The sequence below is a fragment of the Crocodylus porosus genome, unplaced genomic scaffold (assembly GCF_001723895.1).
Source record: "Crocodylus porosus isolate Cpor-Errol unplaced genomic scaffold, CroPor_comp1, whole genome shotgun sequence".
In the NCBI taxonomy this organism is placed as follows: domain Eukaryota; kingdom Metazoa; phylum Chordata; order Crocodylia; family Crocodylidae; genus Crocodylus; species Crocodylus porosus.
The window spans coordinates 42,647,829-42,658,120 of NW_017728943.1; the positions used below are offsets into that span (position 1 = coordinate 42,647,829).

Consider the following 10,292-nt stretch of genomic DNA (forward strand, 5'->3'; position numbering starts at 1 on the left):
GCCCACTTCTGTAGTCTGTCTAAATCTATTTGCAGCCTCTCTCTCCCTTCAAGTGTGTCCACCTCGCCCCACATCTTAGTGTCATCAGCAAACTTGGACACCCCCTCGTCCCAGTCGCTGATGAAGATGTTACATAGTGCGGGCCTGAGGACCGAGCCCTGGGGTACCCCACTACTCAACCGAGCCCTGGGGTACCCCACCGCTCACATCTCGCCAGGTTGAGTACAATCCGTCCACCACTACTCTCTGGGTGTGCCCCATCAGCCAATTTTTTACCCATCCAACTGTGCAGGCATCGATGCCACAGTCGCTTAATTTATTGATGAGGATGGGGTGAGAGACCGTGTCAAAGGCCTTCTTAAAGTCTAGAAAGACTACATCCATGGCGATACCATCATCCAAGGATTTAGTCACCTGGTCATAAAAGGCAACCAGGTTGGTCAGGCAGGACCTGCCTTTGATGAACCCATGCTGATTGCCCCTGAGCATGATCTCCCCTGCGGGCCCCCCACACATGTGCTCCTTGATGATCTTGCCGAGCACCGAGGTGAGGCTTACAGGCCTATAGTTACCTGGGTCCTCCCTTTCTTGAAAATTGGGATCACATTAGCCAGTCAGTCTGTTAGATCAGTCTCTATATCAGCTTGATGTCTGCTGCATGAAAACTATCAGCAATGGATTTTTGTGATATAGATGCTTCGGGGCTGACCTGAAAGTCTACCCTCATTTCACAGAGGCAAGGCTTTTCTTTTTAAAGGCATGTGGATTGTCACAAAACTAATGAACAAACTGCATATTATTGTTTTTTTCTTGCAAAGCTTTTTGTGGCATTACAAATATTAACAGAAGCCAGTTACTCCATGGAGGTCATTATTCTGATTTACTTTGCTTTCTCAATTTAGCCATTTTTCATAGTACCACATTTCTTTTCTCCTTTCAGTCCTTATAAAATGGCAGCCTATTCTGCTATAGTGATGGACCTATAATATTGAAATCAATGGAACAATACTTTAGGTGATGACCTGGCCCAATGTCATTTTAATAGGTCTTCAGTGTGTTTGGCCATTAATAAGGAATTCTGTAATCTCAATCCAAGAAGTGGTGTAGTTTCACTTATGTCTTCTTTCTCTGCTGCACATTTTCCTCTCTTCTATCCCCACACTTGCTCTGCTCTCTCTCATATATATATATTGTGTAAAAATGTATGTGACAACGATATCGGCCATCATGCTCTGAAAGGGTAATTTTTTTCTTGGAAAGAAGCATGGACGTGATGCAGAGTTCCTCCAGCTTTACTGGAGGCTAAAGTGTCACCTGCCCCTATAGGTAGAAGACTCTTCCTGAACCCTGTGTTTTCCATCTGGAGTTCAGCTTACCAACCATTAGAGTCTCAAACCAATATCAGAACCACCAAATAAACAACCCAGAGTGACATTTTCTATTTTTTTTAAATGAAGATAATAATGTACTGTATTCTGACAGTGATGAAAACAAAAGGAGAAGAATGCTTGAAAAGCAGGTAGTTCTCAGAGAAAGTAAAAGGACACAAAAATAAAACAGGAATGAATTAACATTTGAGATTAATTCTTAAAATTTAATATGAAGTGTTTTTAAAAAACTGTTTCCATGAATTTTATTATGCTGTGTAAAATTAACATTAAATCTAGCTATTTTTCCATAAAAGTGTAAGAAAAAAATATATAAATTCAGTATATAGTGGACAGCCATGCTGGCTGTCATTCAGAGTCTTACCTTCTACAAGCCTATCGTGCATAGACTCCTTGATAACTTTTTCCAGGATTTTCCCTGGGATAGAAGTTAGGCTAATTGTCCTATAGTTAGCAGGTCCTCTCTCCTTCTTGAGGATGGGCATAACATTGGCCCTCTTCTAGTCTTCAGGGACCTCCCACAAGCGCCATGAGTTTTGGAAAAATTTTACCAGAGGTTCCGTGATGACTGGCCAGCTCCTTCAGCACTCTCAGATGAAGTTCATCCAGTCCTGCTGACTTATAAAATGTCGAACTTTTCTAATGGATCACACACCAGCTTGATGTCAACATTAGGAAGGCAGTCATTCCCATTATGAAATTTATCTATTACAATTTTTCCCTTAGTCTGGCGAAATACCAAAGCAAAGTAGTCGTTCAGGAGTTCAGTTTTCTCCTGAATGTCGGTAACCAGTTGTTCTGAGTTGTTAACCAATGGCCCTGCACTCCCATTTGTTTTCCTCCTGTTCCCTACATACCTAAAGAAGGACTTCTTATTATCCTTGATTTCTGTTGCTAGTTCAGACAAAGACTATTTGGATCTTTATTAGTGTGTGTTTTTAAAATCAAAGAATTTATAGAAGATTTTACAACTTGCTTATAATTTTGAAAATTAGGGCACTTCGAAAAACGTAGAATCCCAATATAGAATTTCTTAATTAGATCTATATTATGCATTGGTATGCTTTAGAGGTGCATTGCAAACTTTTCTTAGTAATGGCTAATCTCATATTGAAGTCTCAGATGCCCTTATAAAAAAGATATATTGTTTTTATTAATCTATGGCCCCATCTATATATTACATTTAAGATGTGATTGGCCATTTATTCGCATCTTACATGGTCACCTGGTCACATGCATTGGCGATGCATAGGGGCGCATGTGCACCCCCTGAGATTGGCGGTGCATCTTCTGCAAAGAGTGCCGTTGACACTGTTGGCAGTGCCTGCAGGTGGTTGCCACTTGCCACTCCTCCCCTCACCACCAACGCCGCTGGCAGCCTCTACATGCAGCCCCCAATCACTGCTGGCTGACACCGCCACTGCCAGCAGCGTCCGCAGGTGGCTGCCAACCACTGGACAGCGCTCGCCACCCCACACCACTGACAGGGTCACGGCCACCTATGGGAGTTCACCGCTTGCCACCGCCATGCTGCCACTGAGTGTGGCACCATACCCTCCCAGCCTCCAGGGGCATGCAGTGTTCATGGTCACATGTTCAGTTAGTTAAATGATGTGATAAAGAGGAATATGCTACAAAGTTATTCCCCAAAATATAGAATAACTTTGAAGCTGCTTCCTATCATGCTGTTAACTGAATGTGTGGCTAGGAGCCCTGTCAGCTGACTGGAGCTCTCAGCTGGGAGGGCCCATGTGCACCCCCAAGTCTGGAAGACTTCAGCTGATGCTGGCTCCCAGCCACAGGAATGTATGCCCCCGTAGTTAGGAGCCCCATCAGCTGACAGGGTTCTCAGCCTCTGGAGTACCTCATGCATTTCTGGCTGTGAGACTATTTGTCATGGTGTCCCAGCTTCAGGGGTGTATGGACCACCCCCACAGCTGGGATACTGTGTCAGTTGTGGTCTCCCTGCCATGGGGACCCCTGGGGTGCCACTAATGCTGGGAGCCCAGGACAGCTGATGAGGCTCCCGGCCACAAGAGCTTGCTTCTTGCTGCTGCATGGGGAGCCCAAGACTGGGTTTCCCCTCCTCCAGCTATAAAAAGTTGCAATGAGATCTGATATGCAATCCCAAAAAATCATGCTTCCTGCCATGCACATGTGGCATGGCAGGAAGTGCAGCTGTGTGGATTGCACGTGAAATCCCAACACGCCTTTACCTGCACATGTAGGGGGACTCTATAGCCAATGCTATTTAAATTGGACTACATTCAGGATGACCAGCTAGTAACCAGAATAACCAAGTACTTCAAAGTACTTCACAGGATTAATACTGAAATAGTCTATGTCTCTACTTTTAGGATTTAGCCCATAGACCCAATCCAATTTGTTGGCCAACCTGGTATGGGTCATTCAACCCATGGGGCCAAACAGCTGGGTACCACTAGTATAATCCATTAATGCCAATGAAAAACTATTTTCTAAATTCCCTTTTAAATTCAGCTAATTTTGTACCCCTCATGAAAGTAGAATGCTTTAATTGCTATTGGCCTGCCCTGCACTATATGTTAATCCTACTATGGCATATCTACAGATGTTTAGCTGCGCAGTAAGTGTCATGTGTTTACACGTGCACCCCTATAAGGCTGGAGTAAACCAATTTACTCCACAGCAGGATAGTACTTGTAAAAACTGGAGTAAAAAAAACTCCACAGTAGCATGTGTATAGATGCTGTCCTTGATGGCTGGATCATGAATGTGCTTCAGTGTGGGGGCTGCCTGTCAGGCTCCACACTGAAGCACACTTATGCCCCAGCCAGCCCATCTGCAACATATTGAGCTGGGGGGAGTAGTCTCACGCTGGCAGGTTGGCCCCTGGGATTCCATCAGCTAGGGCTTCTCTGACCCAGCTCAACATGCTGTGCTCCTGGGCACACTTGGAGCCCTGTACCTGGGAGCAATAAACTCCAAAGCAATAAGCTCCAGAGTTTATTCAAGTGTATTAATATGTGCATGTAGGTGCACCCTTAGAAGCTGAAAAAAATCTTCCTGCAGGTATAAGGCTTGCATTTCTAGTTCAGCAAAAACGTGTAACACCAAACTTTAAGGTCTCTGACCCATAACAGAATTTTGGCCTCCTGACTAATTTGTGAACAGGGTTTATGAGAATTTGACACTTGTAGGGAGAGAAAGAGGCAAGTTGTTCCTCCCCCCTCCCGGCAAACTGACTAATGGTAGAAGAAAGGGAACAAAGAAAAGAGAAAAATGGAACAATAGTGACAGATGCTAGAACAGGGTATACCATACCCATAGCTCAGTGATTGTCAACCAAGGTACTAGTGCACACTGGAATTCTTCAAGATTCTTTGAATGGTGCTCCAGGAAGCGTGAGGAAATAAGCAAGGTGTGAGAAGATAAACAGATATGGGCAGGCCATCTCTGCCTGACTTCCCCTGCTACTGCAAGAAAGTAACAATTGCAATAGATTAATTTGTTTTTGAAATTATGTGCAACTGAAGTCACAAAAGTTATGGAGGGGGAGTCTAACAACAGGTTCCTTGAGTCTCAAAAGGTTGAGAAACATGGATATAGCCCATAGAAAGGAAAGTTACTGGCAAGAAGGGAGGGGAAGAAGAAGAAAAGAAACAAAGCTTTTCTCCTTCTTCATAAAGTTCTAAGGCATATGAGAATTTTATGATAGAAGGACTAAGATGACCAATCTTTGACATTCAGTTGCAAATTATACCACAGCCTAGTTTTTCCAGGGAGGACAAGCACATCTTCATTTATAAATGTATACAGTGCACAATCATACATTCAATATAAAAAGTCTTCATTTTTCCCCCCCTGAAACAAACAAAAACCTTTGTCCCCAAAACACTGATCTGTATTACAGTTGGAGAAGATGCAATGATGTCATGCAGAAAGAGACCTCTTGATTTGTTACTGACACTTATTTCTGTAACACAATGCTAGTTGATTCTTCAGGGCAGAAAGCCTGCGTTTTCTCTTGCCTTGGGCAAAATTCCCTAAAAACTGTTAGGCAGGAAATTTAATATCCAATATCCTACCATATTCTCACTTCATTATCCCACTATAGGTTCACATGCAACCAGAAAAAGAGATGAAGGAAAAATGCTGTGCAAAAAATAACAGCATGACTCTGAATACCTTAATGCATACAGTATTTTCACGTGACTTTGTTTTTAATATCCATTCCAATACATCTAATTATATGCTTTACTTGATACTGAATTAGTTGCTTGGAAAGATTTAAAGAAATATGTCAGAAGATACTGGTCTAGATCTTAAGCCAGGAGAGGTCAAAATGGTAGATCCGGCTGGTAGCTGGCCTTCATCTCCCAGCAGCCCCTACCCATGTTGCTGCAGCCAGTTTCCACAGAGATCTGAGGGGCAGCAGGGCCATGATATCGTGGGGCCAGGTTTCCATAGAGACTGGCCCCAGCAGTACTGGCAGAGTATGCAGCTGGGCGGGGAGCTGCTCCAGGGCTGGAATCTTGTGGCAGTGAAAGCGTGGCCCAGAGCTGCGATCTGTTACCTTCATGCCCCTGCCTGGGGTGTGCAGGCATCATAATGCAGCTATCCTCTGGCTCTGAAACATGCTATCACTGCTGCAAGATCCCAGGCACAGAGCAGGTCCCCACCCAGCCACACACCACACCAGTGCTGCTGGGCCCAGTCTCAATGGAAGCCCTGGCCTTGCACTGTCCTGGCCCCACTGCTCCTGGGATGTCCACTGGCCACAGCAACATGGGTAGAGACTGCTGGGAAATGGAGTCTGCTACAGGCCAGATCTGCGCCCCCACCCCTCTCTGCAAGCTATGGCCAAGAAGCACTGAACTCATAGAAGAAATCGTACACATTTGAAAGAAAACCTTGAGCAAACAACACTTGTCCAGGCTATGGCATATGCCAAGATAACCCTTTGTTTTCTCACCAAGGTCTTTTTTTTTTTTTTTTTATCATTTTTGCAATGAAAAGGGGTTGGGCATGATCTGGTCTAATAGGAGATCCCCCTTATGTAAGAGGGAAATATATCCAGTTGGTGTAGAAACTAATCAACATTACACTAGGCACTTTGAGTAGCTAGTTAGCTCCAGCTGGGACTGAACAGGTGACCTCTTAACCCATTTTCTTGTCCATTGTCACTTCAGGTCAGCCCAGATAGCTGCACAATACATTTATTCATAGAAGGAGCTTTTTGACCCTGGGTTCTCCAGCTCTGTTTCCCAGCTCCTGCCTGGTCTCCAGTTTCTTCCCTTCCTCTTGTTTCCTGACTTTGGGTCTTCTTCTGCATAAGGGAATTTTTGTCTGTTTATTTTCTCTGTTACACTCTGAGATGTTTTATGTGTAAAACAACCTTGGAGGAGCTTCAAGAGCTTGGAAACACATCAGTATGGAACTAGTATTCCTGAAAGGCCTTAGAGTGATTACCTCAGTTTATTCTTAAACAGATGCAACATAGCAGCTAGCTACACTCCCCATACCTCCCAAGAACCTCCAAGCTGAACCTTAGGAATCCCATCTGGGGTCAGTGGTATTGCTTATTCTGTATGCCTTGTCAATCCTTAGCTATTTGAAACTTGCCAAAAAGTATGCCCATTAATATCACATGTAATGGTGATTTTTTTTTTTAAAGGATGAAGACTATAAAGATCATTTCACATAGGCCACTGGATTCTGTCACATGGTAGTAACTTCTGTTCTTTACCAATTTGTGCTGGATTCTTGTGTGGGGTGGCCTGCCCAGGTCCTGATCCTGCCACACATGGCTGGGAAGTTTGGCAGCAGGGTAGCATTGGCAGTGTTAATTGCCTCCATGGACTGGATCTGACCTGCAGGTCAGGAGTTTAGCACTTATGGACTGGACAGATAGTAGACGGTTTTAATAAGCACACATATGGAAGTGTTCTACATAACTCTAGCAATGCTTTGGAACTCAGCTCTATCATTGCTACCCCTTGCTGATAAAACCCTCATACTCCACTACATTTTATGCATCTACACCTATACATCTATTGTACATGTATACAAAGTTAATGGGACTACTCTTGTGAGAGAGGTTTGGTCTATAAATCTGAGTATAGGAATTATAATCACACCTTGTATATCCACTGTGAGGTGGACTATGAAAGAGACTGGCTTAGTCATCCTGCCCTAGCATAAGCAAGAGAAAAGCCTTTGCTAAATTACTGATAATTGAACAATTCCTGAAAATGATACACTAACAGAAGTGAGAATGATGAAACAGCCCAGGGGCCCATGCTGTTAAAATGAACCCTAGCAGATAGGAATTCTGTTTCTTTACAAAATTTTTGTTCTCTTGCATTCTTTTTACATGAGCTATTTTTCAGTGTAGTATTGGTGTAAATTATGCACAGCAGACTTATTCATTTAATAGGTTCAGGTCAGAGAGTTATTGTATTTCAGCAGTTGGTGTTCAGGGATTTTGTAATTTATGAAGTTTATTAATTTAGCAGGTATTTGTTTAAAATGCCATTTTCCCCTTCACTAGGCATTTGCTGTAAAACAAAAAGTGTCTTGTCAACATAGCAGAATTCCACAGAAATTCCCTTATTATGATACAGGTGTGAAAGTCTATGAAATTAGACAAAATAGCTAAAGAATACAACTAGGAATAAAATTAGCCACATAAGGAGGTAAAATAACAGTCTTGCCTTTTTTTTTCCTCCAAGAAATAAGGTGGGTGAGAATCTGAAGGAGAGTGTTAACAGACCATATCTTGTAGTTCACTGGGTAGTACAGCAGGTAGCAACAATTAAAAGAATAGGTAATGCCAGCCTCTCAGAACAGTAATTTTGCAACCATGTTGAAATTGGTGTGCTTGATTATCTGGAGCTAAATTCTACCTCATACCACCGCACAGAATAGTGGGAAGACGTTAGGAACTTTCTGCTGCATTGTGCAGCCCAGTTGTCCAGCTTCCAGGGGAATTCAGAATAAATATTGAGAGGGTTTTTCAGGAAAATACAGCACCCAAAAGAAGAGGGGGTGGAGGATAAAGCATTAGCCCCCTGCTTATTAGCTAACCATAAGGGGCAGCTATGCTGCACTGAAGTGGCACATCAATTTATACTCCTACAAGTGCCTGCAACACCATGATAGGGTATAGGCCTATGACAATGTAGCTCTACTCCACTTAGTACAGAAAGGTATTTTGGGGGCAAAGCCTAACACTTCTACAGTATCCAGAGTTGCCAGTTGTCTTTAAATTTATGGACCATCTGTAAAGATAGATGAGAGGTACCCATCCAAAAAGTCTTGGAGGGGGAGGGAAAGAGCCATCAGTAAAACAATCTAAGCAACTGGGAGCTCTGTGAAGAGGCTGGAGGCAAGTATTCATGGCCGAGCAGAGTAGTGCTACCCGAGCAGGAGTGTGGCATCCTGCAGGGAGTATTTTCTCAGTGCTTTGTAACCCAGGGGATCCTCCATAGCTCTCTTTTCCCCCAAAACAATATGCTGCTAAATATCATCACCTACCTCTAATTCTGTTCACCTTACAGGTAGGTAGATAGTAGTCCTTTTTGGGAGTGTGTGTGGAGCAGGTTGGGGGATGGCTGGGGGAGGGGAGGCAGCATTACAGTTGGAGGTATTGGGGTATAGGGTTAAGTGGGGGGCCTCTTGAGGAGTCAAACCATTGCTGCAGTCAATCAGGGTTGCCAACCCTGCCCCCCACCCTTTTTTTAAACTGATAATCTGCAGTAAGAAAAAAGAAAAAAGGCAGTATATATTTTTTTACTGATAAGTTCCTGATAAACTCTTTACTAGCACCCATTTGGTTTTGTTGTCTTTTTTTATTTTTATTTTTTTTACCACTATAGTTGGAATTAAACCCCTAAATTGGAACCTGCCCCCAGGAGAGGAATTGTTTTCCCCAGTGTCAAATTATCAGTTTTGGGATATAGCGATTAAAAACTCCAGTTAAACACTTAAACTGGAACCAACAGCCAGTTTGAAATATGTTTGCATTTAGCCTAACATCTGATTTTCTTTCATATGATATTTCTTCCTACCATAATAGTTTTTTCTTTATTTTAGGGATCAGAGACATAACGTATCATATTCGCCTGAGAGCAAGCACAGCTTTTTCCTGGGGTCTGGCATCCCATATGCTTTGTGTATACATCAAGGGTCATCTGTTGTGCTTAAAAATATGGTGCAAATTATTTTACCAGTATATTGCTAATGCTCACATCTACAGTCTTATGTAAAATTAATTTTCTCTTTTGTCTGTAGTTGCAACTTGGAACACTTTCCTTATATGCACTATAAAATGTTAATAGCAAAATTTAGTATGACTTTATGACTGTGGTGTCATTTTTCTCAGCTTGATCAGCTCTTTCAAATGGCATCATTATGATCAAAGTTGTTTACAGTAATAAAGCAAGAATAGTTTCAATAAAATAGTAGGTGCCTTTACAGTTAAAGAGTATCTGGCATTTAAGAATGCAGTAGCTACTTTTTCTGTGGGTGCAGAATCATAATAAGTCCACAACATAACAGAGTTAATGCATGTAATTACAAGATTGCCCCCTAAGGATTTGAGGGCATGGAAAGAGACAACACAAAATACATTATGAATCTGAAAGTGAAGAGAAGAGAGATAAATTGTATGTATTGGTGATATAAGGAAAAATAACTGCACCAAAGCTCTGAATGTCAGAAACTAGTTTATTTTAATTCAACATCATTCTTCACTGATAAACTTGTCACAGATTATTGATTTGTAAGAAGAACATGGTGACACTTTAAATTAAGGTACATTTATAAATATTTTACTAATGTTACATGATTAATAGAAAATACTTTAAAAAAAATACATAATTGTAGGTATGCCCCAACATGTGGGAACACATATGGATGGTT

The 10,292-nt window shown here is 42.2% G+C and overlaps 1 long non-coding RNA gene across 1 annotated transcript in view; it reads left to right on the forward strand.

Moving 5' to 3' along the window:
- The window catches only part of LOC109319580, a 17,420-nt gene extending 7,371 nt beyond the window's left edge, over positions 1–10,049 (forward strand). The window contains exons 2-3 of the long non-coding RNA XR_002103549.1: positions 7,045–7,095; positions 9,465–10,049. This is a non-coding gene — a long non-coding RNA (uncharacterized LOC109319580). The remainder of the gene's footprint in view (positions 1–7,044; positions 7,096–9,464) is intronic.
- The last annotated feature ends 243 nt before the right edge of the window (positions 10,050–10,292 follow it).